The sequence below is a fragment of the Oncorhynchus mykiss genome, chromosome 19 (assembly GCF_057628025.1).
Source record: "Oncorhynchus mykiss isolate SJ-2025 chromosome 19, ASM5762802v1, whole genome shotgun sequence".
NCBI lineage: Eukaryota > Metazoa > Chordata > Actinopteri > Salmoniformes > Salmonidae > Oncorhynchus > Oncorhynchus mykiss.
The window spans coordinates 3,644,484-3,659,599 of NC_143040.1; the positions used below are offsets into that span (position 1 = coordinate 3,644,484).

General features: G+C 41.8%; 1 long non-coding RNA gene across 1 annotated transcript; it reads left to right on the forward strand.

Annotated features, from left to right (window-relative positions):
* The first annotated feature begins 4,974 nt into the window (after window positions 1-4,974).
* On the forward strand, window positions 4,975-9,867 carry LOC118936938 (uncharacterized). The gene is made up of 3 exons (XR_016488665.1): window positions 4,975-5,100; window positions 8,680-8,789; window positions 9,267-9,867. It is a non-coding gene; the product is annotated as an uncharacterized LOC118936938 (long non-coding RNA).
* The last annotated feature ends 5,249 nt before the right edge of the window (window positions 9,868-15,116 follow it).

A 15,116-nucleotide genomic window follows, 5' to 3' on the forward strand; every position in this document is an offset into this window, starting at 1 on the left:
CCATTGCATAATTTTCAGGATTTTTTTCTGGAATTTTCCAAGCTGTTTAAAGGCACAGTCAATTTAGTGTATGTGAACTTCTGGCCCACTGGAATTGTGATACAGTGAATTATAAGTGAAATAAACAATTGTAAGAAATTGTTGGAAAAATTACTTGTGTCATGCACCACATAGATGTCCTAACCGACTTGCCAAAACTATAGTTTGTTAACAAGACATTTGTGGAGTTGTTGAGAGTTTTAATGACTCCAGTTTTAAAAGAGTTTTAATGACTCCAACCTATGTGTATGTAAACTTCTGACTTCAACTGTATATATATATATATATATTAAACATAAATCCTCTTTGACATAATGAGGTATTGTGTGCAGGTCAGTGACAAAACATAATTTTTACACAGTGCATTCAGAAAGTATTCATACCCCTAGACTTTTTCCACATTTTGTTACGTTACAGCCTTACTCTCAAAATGTATTAAATCCACAAACAAAATCAATCCACACACAAAACCACAATTGACAAAGCAATAACAGGTTTTTAGACATTTTTGCAATGTATTGCAAAAACAAACACAGAAATACATTATTTACATAAGTAAACAGAACCTTTACTATGAGACTCAAAATTGAGCTCCGGTGCATCTTGTTTCCATTGATCATCCTTGAGATGTTTCTACAACTTCCCTGGAGTCCACCTGTGGTAAATTCAATTGATTCAACATGATTTAAAAAGGCACACACCTGTCTATATAAAAGTCCCACAGTTGACAGAGCAAAAACCAAATCATGCGATCGAAGGAATTGTGTTGAGGCACAGATCATTTTTTCAGCATTGGAGGTCCCAAAGAACACAGTGGGCTCCATTATTCTGAAATGGAAGAAGTTTGGAACCACCAAGACTATACCTAGAGCCACCAGGCCAAACTGAGCATCGGGGAAGAAGGGCCTTGGTCAGGGAGGTGACAAAGATCCCGATGGTCACTCTGATAGATCTCTATGAGTTCTCTATGGGGAGATGGGAGAACCTTCCAGAAGGACAACCATCTCTGCTGCATTCCACCAATCATGATTTTATGGTAGAGTGGCCAGACGGAAGCCACTTCTCAGTAAAAGGCACATGACAGCTCGCTTGGAGTTTGCCAAAAGGCACCTAAAGACTCTCAGACCATGAGAAAGAAGATTTCTCTGGTCTGAAGAAACCAAGATTGAGCTCAGTGACAAAGTCCAGAGCTATGTGTGACCAGAGGCGATGGGGTATAGGAAGAGGTTGAAGAAGACCATAAGTGGGTTTAGTGGAGGTTTTGTTCCGGGCACAGACCGAGCAGGTTGAGACAAACTCCCGGGCATCTCTCTCTATGAGAAAGCACTGACGCAGAAAGGCGAACCAGTGTTGTCGGCGGTGAACTGGCGGGAGAGGGCGCCAGGCTTGGTATTCCTAGAACCGGGGCGATAAAGTGTGAAATTGAATCAACCGAAGAAGAACGCCCAGCTGGCTTGTCGGGAGTTTATACGTTTGTCTGTCTGGATGTAGGACAGATTTTTATGGTCAGTCCACACGATGAAGGGTGTGGGGGGGGGGGGGTAACAGAGCCCTCCAGCCAGTGACACTAAACATCAAGAGGCAGCTTAACTGCCAGCAGTTCCCAATTACCGACGTCAAAATTCCTCTCTGCAGGTGAGAGCTTACGGGAAAAGAATGCACATGGGTGGACCTTCTGATCAGAGTGGGAACGTTGAGACAGAACAGTACCTCCCCCAGTGTCGGAGGCGTCCACCTCCATGATGAACTATAGTTCGGGGTCTGGCTGAGTGAGGAGTGGAGGGGGAGGTAAGAGTGGTGAGAGGTGCTGCCAGACGGCTGTAGTTGAGGATGAAACGTCTGTAAAAATTGGCAAACCCCAGGAAATGCTATATCTGCTTCGGGTTAGAGGGCGTAGGCAACTCTGTGACTGTCATGTCTTGGTGGGGTCCATACGTAACTCCCCCTGTGCAATAATACAACACAGGAAAGACACAGAGGAAGCATGGAACTCACATTTCTCAGCTTTGACAAAAAGCCGTTGGAGACCTTGGCGAAAGTGTTGCTGGTGAGACTCAGGGTCCTTAGAAAACAATCGGAACGTCATCCACAAAGACAAAAACGAAGCGTCCAATCACGTCCCTCAGCACATCATTGACCAGGTTCTGGAAAACAGCAGGGGCATTAGTAAGACCTAAAGGCATGTCCAAATACTCAGTGGCCAAGTGGTGTGTTAAAAGCAGTTACCACTCGTCCCCCTCTCCGATGCGCACAAGGTGGTAGCCATTCCGGAGGTCCAGTTTGGTGAACACAGTGGCACTATGGAAGGGAAAAGCAGAAGTGATGAGTGTGCAAGGATACTTGTTCTTCACTGTGATGTTATTCAGCCCACGGAAGTCTATGCACGGCCTCAGTGACCCATCCTTCTTCACAAAGAAAAACTCAGCACCCACCGGGGAGGAAAAAGGCCTGATAAGTCCTGCAACCAGGGAGTCCTGGATGTACCTCTCCATGGCCTCCTGCTCAGGGCGAGAGAGGTAATACAACTGGCTACAGGGGAGAGGAGCTCCAGGCTGGAGGTCGATGGTGCAGTTGTACGGCCGATGAGGCGGCAGCGACAGGGCGTGGTGCTTGCTGAACACAGGAGCTAGATCGTGATACTCTGAAGGAACTGATGACAGTTCAGGAGGTTCTGGAATGGCGGCACAGACAAGGCAGGGGCAAGGGCAGAATGTAGACAATTCTAGTGACAAAATTAATTCCAAGTGGTTACCCTTCCAGCGGTCCAGTCGATCTGAGGGTTGTGCATCTTTAACCATGGATGGCCAAGAACCAGGGGAGAGTGAGGACAGTTGATTATGTGGAAAGTGATCATTTCCTGGTGGTTTCCAGAGAGATGCAGGATGACAGGGACGGTCCTCTCCCAGACACGGGCGAGGACCTGTCCGTTGAGTGTTGGCTTCGAGGGGTGAATCGAGTGGAACAGAGTCCAGGCCCAACTGGGTAACGACACCAGGGTCCAGGAAACTCTCGTCGGCGCCTGAGTCGATAATAGCAGGCATGGGAAAAGGCCTGACTCTGCCACACGAGGGGCGCCATCAAGCAGGGGTCTGGGGAGTCTGGGGGAGAGATGGGCAGGCGATTTGGCTCAACGGTAGGTTCCCCACTACTGCCGAGCCACCACTTTTGCTGGACGCAGGGAACAAGTGGAGACAAAGTGACCAACCTGGCCACAGTATAGGCAGCTTCTATGGACACAAAAGTAGACACAAATACAACTCTGATAATAATTTGTTCTGCAGTGTTTTGTCAGTGGTGGAAGAGATACTCTGGAGCTGCTGCAGTGTGTCTGGGGCTGCTGTGGGTTCTCCTACTGGCTGGGATCATAAGCAGCTTCTAGTGCTGATTCACCACTGCCTCTCCTCTGGAGAGAGACGAGCTGCACGGAGGCAGACAGTCAGGAAGGAAATCTTGACCCGTTCACTAGCATAAGAGTTGGGCTGTTGCTCGAATACTGGTGAACATTGTACCAAAAAGGCTCTGTATGTAGATTGATGAAGACAATGTTTATGGATGATGAGGGAAAAAACAATTGAATCCATTTTAGAATAAGGCTGTAACGTAACAAAATGTATAGAAAGTCAAGAGGTCTGAAAACTTTCCAAATGCTCTGTAGCCATGTTATTTAGACTTGTTATTCTTCTTCGTTTATTCACTGTGTATTTATTTATTGTGTCACTATTTTAAATGTTGTATATTTAACTCTGCATTGTTGGAAAAGTCTGTTGTTTACGAAGCAAATTACAAATTAAGTATGATTTTGATTGAAATAGGTGCCGGCAATCATTTTGGGTGCCTGAACTCTGCACTATGTTTAAGCCAATATTCTGGAAGTAGTTCTGGAAGTCAAGCAGTAGAATATGTGAGGTTCTGGAACTCAGTTCTGGTGTTCTGTCCCTTGTCAATCTTGTGTATTTCCCTCAGTGATTCAAACAGCAAATGGACACAAAATTAGACACAAATACAGCAAGTTTTTATGGTAATAATTTGTGTTTCAGTGTCTTGTCAGTGGTGGAAGAGATACTCTGGAGCTGTCGCAGGATGTCTGGGGCTGCTGTGTGTTCTCCTACTGGCTGGGATCATAGGCCTGTTTCTCTACCGTGAGTTTGATATGTTCTCACTCAAACATTCTTCATCATCAGTGGTGTAATGATCAGGGATCAATTACATTTACATTCCAGTCAAATCAGAAAGTAAACCAAATTCCACTGTTACCTTGTTCATTGATCTTATTATTTCACAGAGAGAAACCAATTGACATGTTACAACACCCCGACCAAAGAGAGAGACCAGGTACAGACCAGCGGCAACAACCTGACCGAAGACAGAGACCAGCTACAGACCAGTTACAACACCCTGACCAAAGAGAGAGACCAGCTACAGAAAGAGATAGAACGTCTGAAAAATCCTTTAGTTGAGCAAGGTGAGTCAAAATGTCTAATGACTGTTCTGTTTGACTGTCTCTGTATCAGTACACAGGTCACTTACAAACAAGCAGATTAACTTATATTATATTAAAAATGTGAGAAACTAATGTTAGTACCTGTCTTCCTTGAGTGTTTGATTGATACTTAATTAAATGTTGTATTAAAGTGACTAAAGCAGGAAATGCTCAACTTATAGTGTGTCCGGAAGGATGGAAGAAGCTTGGTAGCAGTTGTTACTACGTCTCTACTGAGTACAAATCCTGGGAGGGTAGCAGACAGGACTGCAGAAATAGAGGAGCACACCTGGTGGTCATCAAGAGCCAAGAACAACAGGTGTGTGTGGTACAGAGAAATAAGAGAGGGAGATAGAGAGAGTGACAGAGAAAGAGTGATAGAGAGATTGACAGACAGACAGTGAGATTAACAAACAGTAAATCTCAGTAAAACCATGAATACAAATTCTGTCTAGACACCATTTCCCAAAACAATACTACATCCCTCGGTCTCTACTGAGAAAAAATCCTGGGAGGAGAGCAGACAGGACTGCAGAAATAGAGGAGCACACCTGGTGGTCATCAAGAGCCAAGAACAACAGGTGTGTGTGTGTGGTAGAGAGAGAGAGAGAGAGACAGGGATGCAGCTTAATACCCTCCCTCTTCATATATATCAAAGAATTGGTGAGGGCACTAGAGCAGTCTGCAGCCCCGGTCTTCACCATCCTAGAATCTGAAGTCAAATGTTTGCTGATGATCTGGTGCTTCTGTCACCAACCGAGGAGGGCCTACAGCAGCACCTAGATCTTCTGCACAGATTCTGTCAGACCTGGGCCCTGACAGTAAATGTCAGTAAGACAAAAATAATGGTGTTCCAAAAAAAGGTCCAGTCGCCAGGACAAATACAAATTCCATCTAGACACTGTTGCCCTAGAGCACACAAAAAAACTATACTTACCTCGGTCTAGACATCAGCGCCACAGGTAACTTGCACAAAGCTGTCAACGATCTGAGAGACAAGGTAAGAAGGGCCTTCTATGCCATCAAAAGGAACATAAAATTCACATACCAATTAGGATCTGGCAAAAAAAAAATGAATCAGTTATTCAGTTATTGCACTTTATGAGGTCTGGTTTGTCCTTCATGGTTGTAAGGTCTGTGGTCCGCTCACCAACCAAGAATTCACAAAATTGGACAAACATCAAATTGAGACTCTGCATGCATCATTCTTAAAGAAATATCCTCTGTGTACAACGTAAAACACCAAATAATGCACGCAGAGCAGAATTAGGCCGATACCCAGTAATTATCAAAATCCAGAAAAGAGTCGTTCAATTCTACAGTCACCTCAAAGGAAGTGATTCCCAAACCTTCCATAACAAAGCCATCACCTACAGAGAGATGAACCTTGAGAAGAGTCCCTAAGCAAGCTGGTCCTGTGGCTCTGTTCACAAACACAAACACACCCCACAGAACCCCAGAACCCCAGGACAGCAACACAATTACACCTTACCAAATCATAAGAAAACAAAAAATATGATTACTTGACACATTAGAAAGTAAGTAAATCTAGAATGCTTTTTGGCTCTAAACAGAGAGTACACAGGAGCAGAATACCTGACCACTGTGACTGACCAAAACTTAAGGAAAGACTCAGTGAGCATAGCCTTGCTATTGAGTGTCACGACTTCCGCCGAAGTTGGTGCATCTCCTTGTTCGGGCGTCACCGGCTTTCTAGCCTTCACCGATCTACATTTATTTTTCCATTTGTTTTGTCTGTATTGTACACACCTGTTTCCCATTACGTTTGAATTATTTCCCTATTTAACCCTCTGGAGCCATCATGGTTTTGTGTGTGTTTATTGTTGTCAGTTGACTCGTTTATGTGATTCTGGATTTTCGTTCTCCTTGTTGGAAGATTATTTTTGAGTAAAGTTACTATTATTACTCATCTCTGTGTCCTGCGCCTGACTCCGCCTTACCCACATCACCTAGACTCTGACATTGAGAAAGGCCGCCGTAGGCAGACATGGCTCTCAAGAGAAGACAGGCTATGTGCACACTGCCCACAAAACGAGGTGGAAACTGAGCTGCACTTCCTAACCTCCTGCCCAAATGTATGACCATATTAGAGACACATATTTCCCTCAGATGCACAAAGAATTTGAAAACAAATACATTTTGATAAACTCCCATATCTACTGGGTGAAATGCCAGTGTTCCATCACAGCAGCAAGATGTGTGACCTGTTGCCACGAGAAAAGGGCAACAAGTGAAGAACAAACAACATTATAAAAACAACCAAAAATTAAGTTTATTTCTTTTCCCATTTGTAGTTTACCTACAGTGCCTTGCGAAAGTATTCGGCCCCCTTGAACTTTGCGACATTTTGCCACATTTCAGGCTTCAAACATAAAGATATAAAACTGTATTTTTTTTTGAAGAATCAACAACAAGTGGGACACAATCATGAAGTGGAACGACGTTTATTGGATATTTCAAACTTTTTTAACAAATCAAAAACTGAAAAATTGGGCGTGCAAAAATATTCAGCCCCTTTACTTTCAGTGCAGCAAACTCTCTCCAGAAGTTCAGTGAGGATCTCTGAATGATCCAATGTTGACCTAAATGACTAATGATGATAAATACAATCCACCTGTGTGTAATCAAGTCTCCGTATAAATGCACCTGCACTGTGATAGTCTCAGAGGTCCGTCAAAAGCGCAGAGAGCATCATGAAGAACAAGGAACACACCAGGCAGGTCCGAGATACTGTTGTGAAGAAGTTTAAAGCCGGATTTGGATACAAAAAGATTTCCCAAGCTTTAAACATCCCAAGGAGCACTGCAAGCGATAATATTGAAATGGAAGGAGTATCAGACCACTGCAAATCTACCAAGACCTGGCTGTCCCTCTAAACTTTCAGCTCATACAAGGAGAAGACTGATCAGAGATGCAGCCAAGAGGCCCATGATCACTCTGGATGAACTGCAGAGATCTACAGCTGAGGTGGGAGACTCTGTCCATAGCACAACAATCAGTAGTATATTGCACAAATCTGGCCTTTATGGAAGAGTGGCAAGAAGAAAGCCATTTCTTAAAGATATCCATAAAAACTGTCGTTTAGAGTTTGCCACAAGCCACCTGGGAGACACACCAAACATGTGGAAGAAGGTGCTCTGGTCAGATGAAACCAAAATTGAACGTTTTGGCAACAATGCAAAATGTTATGTTTGGCGTAAAAGCAACACAGCTGAACACACCATCCCCACTGTCAAACATGGTGGTGGCAGCATCATGGTTTGGGCCTGCTTTTCTTCAGCAGGGACAGGGAAGATGGTTAAAATTGATGGGAAGATGGATGGAGCCAAATACAGGACCATTCTGGAAGAAAACCCGATGGAGTCTGCAAAAGACCTGAGACTGGGACGGAGATTTGTCTTCCAACAAGACAATGATCCAAAACATAAAGCAAAATCTACAATGGAATGGTTCAAAAATTAACATATCCAGGTGTTAGAATGGCCAAGTCAAAGTCCAGACCTGAATCCAATCGAGAATGTGTGGAAAGAACTGAAAACTGCTGTTCACAAATGCTCTCCATCCAACCTCACTGAGCTCGAGCTGTTTTGCAAGGAGGAATGGGAAAAAAATTCAGTCTCTCGATGTTCAAAACTGATAGAGACATACCCCAAGCGACTTACAGCTGTAATCGCAGCAAAAGGTGGCGCTACAAAGTATTAACTTAAGGGGGCTGAATAATTTTGCACGCCCAATTTTTCAGTTTTTGATTCGTTAAAAAAGTTTGAAATATCCAATAAATGTCGTTCCACTTCATGATTGTGTCCCACTTGTTGTTGATTCTTCACAAAAAAATACAGTTTTATATCTTTATGTTTGAAGCCTGAAATGTGGCAAAAGGTCGCAAAGTTCAAGGGGGCCGTATACTTTCGCAAGGCACTGTGTGTAACAGAACAATAACCCAAAATCTTAATTGTTTTGGAACTTTTGTAATGTTTAATGTTCCTTTTTTATGTTTGTGTATGATATCAATGTTCACATGCCAACAAAGTCCTTAAATTGATAGAGAGAGAGAGAGAGAGAGAGAGAGAGAGAGAGAGAGATAGAGAGAGAAGTAATGGCTATTTTTTAACAATGTTGTCTCTCTCCCACAACTACAGACATTAGTCAATTGGTTATGTGGAGTATATGACTATGTCTGGATTGGTCTGACTGACTCTGTTTCTGAGGGGACCTGGAAATGGGTGGACGACACACCACTGACCAGAAAGTAAGACATTAATGAATTCTGTGTCACTATGACATCACTGTCTGGAGTAGTATGTTCAGAATGGACAGTCTGATTCTGTGTTGTTTCTTCTACAGGTATTGGAACAGTGGACAGTCTGGTTCTATGTGTTGTTTCTTCTACAGGTATTGGAACAGTGGACAGTCTGGTTCTATGTGGTGTTTCTTCTACAGGTATTGGAACAGTGGACAGCCTGATTCTATGTGGTGTTTTTTCTACAGGTATTGGAACAGTGGACAGTCTGATTCTATGTGTTGTTTCTCCTACAGGTATTGGAGAAGTGGACAGCCTGATTCTGTGTTGTTTCTTCTACAGTTATTGGAACAGTGGAGAGCCTGATTCTATGTGTTGTTTCTTCTACAGTTATTGGAACAGTGGAGAGCCTGATTCTATGTGTTGTTTCTTCTACAGTTATTGGAACAGTGGAGAGCCTGATTCTATGTGTTGTTTCTTCTACAGTTATTGGAACAGTGGAGAGCCTAATGGTGGTGGAGCAGAGAACTGTGTGTATTTCTACTCTTGGTCAGCAGACACAGGAGAATGGTGGGACTATTACTGTTACTATAAATTCAGATGGATCTGTGAGAAATAGGATTCATCCTCGGTACTCTCTGAACTGCTTAATAGGATTATGCTCAGTGCTATATATCGTAATATATTTTCTGCTTATTCAATTTACCTTGTCAAGAACATACAATATATAACAAGACAAATGTATAACACATAATAAAAATATATGCAATAACAATACAATGACTTGATAAGAGAAGGACTGTTCGGTCTGTTGTTGAGGAAATTCACCACGAAGGACTCAAATTCAAAGGAAATTAATCAATCTTTATTATCACAGTCAGAGGTTCACTGACTCAATACAATCCTGATGTTAATGTTTATTATTATTACTTTTTACTTTAGTCTACTTGCTAAATATTTGTCTTAACTCTTCCCGAACTGCACTGTTTGTTAAGGGCTTGTAAATCAGCATGTCACAGTAAAGTCTACACTTGTTGTATTCGTGACATGTGACAAATAAAGTTTGATTTGATTTGAAGTCATTGAAGCACGGTTGGTTCCTGCATGAGACTGACTGATACCACACCAGGCTTCTTACCTTGACACTGAGATACTCCTTTTGGTTCCCAGAGCAATGTTCTGGGTGTACTGGGAAAATGCTTGTACAGTGAGTGTAAGGGATGTCGTCCTCCTCTTCTGAGGAGGAGTAGCGAGAAAGAATGGAGGACCAAAGCGCAGCTTGGTAAGTGTTTCATGATGATTTTAATTAAAGAAAGCACTGAACACTGAATCAAAACAATAAATTATGACGTGAATTTTGAGAACCGATTGAGAACCAAAAACCAACATAGAAAAACAAACAGACTGCCCACCCCAACTCACGCCTCTGACCATACTAAAACAAAGACAAAAACAAAGGAACAAAGGTCATAACGTGACAGTGAGAGTGTTGATTCCTCCCATGTACAGTCAATCAGTTACTCGCATGAATCCAACCAAGTTGGTTATTAGAAAAGCAGCATTATTTTAAACATACGAGTGGATAAACAGAGAGAAAATGTCACACTCTATTATATAATAGTAGATCTAACATGGAGTCTAGAAGGATTGTTCTCTACTGTATAATAGTTGATCTAAAATGGAGTCTAGAAGGACTGTTCTCTACTGTATAATAGTTGATCTAACATGGAGTCTAGAAGGACTGTTCTCTACTGTATAATAGTTGATCTAACATGGAGTCTAGAAGGACTGTTCTCTACTGTATAATAGTTGATCTAAAATGGAGTCTAGAAGGACTGTTCTCTACTGTATAATAGTTGAACCAACATGGAGTCTAGAAGAACTGTTCTCTACTGTATAATAGTTGATCCAACATGGAGTCTAGAAGGACTGTTCTCTACTGTATAATAGTAGATCTAACATGGAGTCTAGAAGGACTGTTCTCTACAATATAATAGTTGATCTAACATGGAGTCTAGAAGAACTGTTCTCTACTGTATAATAGTTGATCCAACATGGAGTCTAGATGGACTGTTCTCTACTGTATAATAGTTGATCTAACATGGAGTCTAGAAGAACTGTTCTCTACTGTATAATAGTTGATCCAACATGGAGTCTAGATGGACTGTTCATCTGTATCATATAATCTCTGACACTTTAAGACTGAAAATGTGAATGTATATCAGGTTTCTGTTAACTCTTTTTAACTCCGGATCTGGGAGAATTGTCATCAACTGACACTAATTAGCATAACGCAACGGACAATGAATATTACTAGAAAATATTCATATTCATGAAATCACAAGTGAAATATATTGAAACACAGCTTAGCCTTTTGTTAATCACGCTGTCATCTCAGATTTTGAAATTATGCAGTCAAAGCAAGACAAGCATTTGTGTAAGTTTATCGATAGCCTAGCATAGCATTATGCCTAGCTAGCAGCAGACAACCTGGTCACGAAAATCAGAAAAGCAATCATATTAAATAATTTACCTTTGATGAGCTTCGAATGTTTTCACTCATGAGACTCCCAGTTAGATAGCAAATGTTCCTTTCTTCCAAATATATTATTTTTGTAGCCGAAATAACTCTGTTAGTTCTTCAATGTAATATCGACAGAAACATGGCAAACATTGTTTATAATCAATCCTCAAGGTGTTTTTCAAATATCTATTCGATAATATATCAACCGGAACAGCTGTATTTTCTGTAAGACCGGGAGGAAAAATAGCTACCTCTGTCTATTACGCAAGAATTGAGAGCCCTCAGCCGTCCACTTACGCAATGTAGTCGTTTTGCCCCCTAGTTTCAAGAGGCTAGACCCATGTGCAGACTGTGTAGAGGTAACAATGTTTATTGTAACAAAAGGGGCAGGCAAACGACAGGTCAAGGCGGGCAGGGGTCGATAATCCAGAGTAGGGGCAAAGGTACAGGACGGCAGGCAGGCTCAGGCAGAGTGGTCAGGCAGGCAGGCTCGGAGTCAGGACAGGCAGGGGTCAAAACCAGGAGGGCGAGAAAAGAGAGACTGGAAAAAGCAGGCGCTGAGACACTAAACGCTGATAGTCTTGAACAAACAAGATGAACTGGCACAGACAGAAAACAGGTATAAATACCCAGGGGATAATTGGGGAAGATGGGCAACACCTGGAGGAGGGTGGAGAAAAGCACAAGGACAAGGTGAAACAGATCAGGGCGTGACACAATATTTGTTTTACAAACACACACACATACAAACATACATACACACACACACACATACACACACTAACAAACACACAAACACACATTAAAAAGCACCAATGCACATAACCCGCCCACCTGAGAATCTGCTTTTCAGCCATCTATTTCCTGTGTTTCAGATTTGCAAAATCCATGTCATGATTTTAGCATGTAAATCTTGGTGGGGAAAACTTAACAACTCACAAGTTCTCATTTGCAACTGCGACCTGTCCAAGATAAAGCATAGCAGTTCGACACATACAACAACACAGAGTTACACATGGAATGAACAAAACATGCAGTCAATAATACAATAGAAAAAAAGAAAACAAAGTCTTTATACAGTGAGTGCAAATTCGGTCAAATAAGGGAGTTAAGACAATAAATAGGCAATGGTGGCGAAGTAATTACAATATGGCAATTAAACACTGGAATGGTAGATGTGCAAAAGATGGATGTGCAAGTAGAGATACTGTGGTGCAAAAGGAGCAAAATAAATACGGTATGGGGATGAGGTATACAGATGGGCTATGAACAGGTGCAGTGATCTGTGAGCTGCTCTGACAGCTGGTTCTTAAAGCTAGTGAGGGAATCTCCCATCTCCTAGTTTGTCCATAAGGCCTATGTTTATTCCCTTTGCAATATATGATCATAGGAAGTCGGCTTCCGAAACCAAAAGTCAGTGAACCATGGCCAAATGGCATAAGAAATGTTCAAATGCCATACATACGTATTGAAAGTACCAAATCAAGATGATATGTCCATTTGCCATATATGATCATAGGAAGTCAGCTTCCGAACCCAAAAGTCAGTAAACCATGTCAAAATGACATAAGAAATGTCCAAATGGCATTTATACTGACCAAATGATATATATCCTTATGTTAAGCCCTGAATCAACCTAGAAGGTCTATTTGTCATGTTTGATCATACGAAGTCATAGGAAGTAAGAATTTGATGCAATGAGAGAGAAGTGGGAAGAAGATTTGTTTTAAATGTCCAAAATGACCAAGGGCACCCTCTATTGGTTGGGCACAGGTGGGGGTAAGAAGCATTTTAAAAATGCTTCTGGTTCAGGTAACCAGGCGCATGGCTGTCCATTAGCAATGTCTTACAATGAATGGGCTTTTACCATCACAAAATTGACATGCAGTAATATACTGCAGAAATTACCAATTGACTGGCCCGTTGAACTCGGGATGGCCAGGCAGTGCTAGTGGGTACCTCTCTCTCTCGCTCGTTGGTGTTGATTTCATCATGTCCATTTCCTGCGTTTAAACTTTTTGCAAATGGACAAAAGTGTCCAACAGTAAATTAGATATCATTCTGACACCAAAGTGATACAAACTGAAACCAAACACACTTTGTCCAACTCGTTTAGAAGCCAACTATCACATTTTTCAGAGCAGGCCCAAAATTCACAGCACCTTCTGTATAAATCATAATGAAAACTTAAAACACGTAGTTACATTCTAGCTGTGGGTCCAGTTCTGACATTATGTGTTTCAATGCACCCAATCGTGTGACTTTGGGACTTCTAAATGTTGTAATTTCGCAAATGTACGAGGCTGTTTCTGTCTGAGAACCTTCCCGAGCCACATAACTCACCACGCACTATAGTCTTGAGCTCTAGAAAAGGTTTTTAAGTTTTAGAGCTCTATGTCTGATGGTTCTTTGATAGTTTGAACGAAGGAAACTCTTTCAGGCTCTGTGTGTCTGTAAGCCCCACACTGTGTCACTCCCCGTTGACTGTGTGGGTGTTTGAGTTCAGAAAATCACAGAAGTCACGTAGAGCTCCAAAACCCACCTTAACAGATTTGTCTGAACACGCTGCAAGTGGATCTATATATTTTTAGAAATAAAAACACATTCCTTTATCCAATTTATCCACATTATCCTTTATCCTTTTTCCAATTTTCGTAAATTACGATAGATAAATGGCTGGTTATTTTTTTCCTTACAGCATAGGTTCATGTACTTTGATGTGAAGTGGTCAGATTAGCTCTATAACTACAATTTTTTTGCTTTAATCCCAGAAAATGGGCCTTAACTCAAAAAGTGTTGAGGCCTCAACGCTATCTTGTTTCTGGGCTAAAAGCCAATTTGGACAAACCTGTGCTCAACGAGTTTTGCCTTCGAAGTCTTTTCCGTTTAGGAGAAATCGCCATGTCCGTTTCGTGATGTTTTGTCCATTTGCAATAAGCAGCAAGTCACCATCTGGTGGACTTTTCCGTAACAGCAGAAGAATTACCAAAAATTAAAACTTTTATAAAGCGGAAACCAAATGACCGAGAGATTTTATTTGATGACTTCCCAGAAGATCTGAACCTGGGGCACAACCTGAGTCTGTCAGCCTACTTTAAAAATACTTGCAGACGTCTAGTAATGGACCGTACATTTGCAATATAAGGAGATCCTCATCAACCATACGGGTAATGCCATCGGCGTCCCTGTAGGGAAGAGACTGTCCCTTTCAACAATGGTTACAAGGAGAGGATACTATAATATAATGTTGTTGGGTCTGTAACTAACAGACACTATATAGTATCCCCTTTTCATGGTTCCAGACCCAACAACATTACATAGTATTCCCTCTTCATGGTTCCAGACCCAACAACATCATATAGTATATCCTCTTCATGGTTACATGTTGTGCTGTGCTCACTTGAACAGGAACGTGGTATGGCAGTCCTTCTTGTGTGATACATTTAGTCATCAAATGTGCTTTCGAGACAACTGGGAACTTGATAAAAAGAAGTTGAATCATGACGTCAGTGATCTTCAGGCCGGAGCTCAAGAAAGAGGCCCGAGTCCCCCGTTTGGAATTCCTAGTTGGAATATTTTCCCAGTCAGAGCAACATTTTTTCCAGAGTTCCCAGTTGTCTTTAGCTGAAGTCTAAGATTTCCCAATTCTGTTACGGTCTCTGACGAGGAGGTGTAGCAAGGATCGGACCAAAATGCAGCGTTGTAATTTTGATACATATTTAATAAACAAATAAACACAAACAATACAAAACGTAACGCGAAAACCGAAACAGCCTATACTGGTGCAAACTAACACAGAGACAGAAACAATC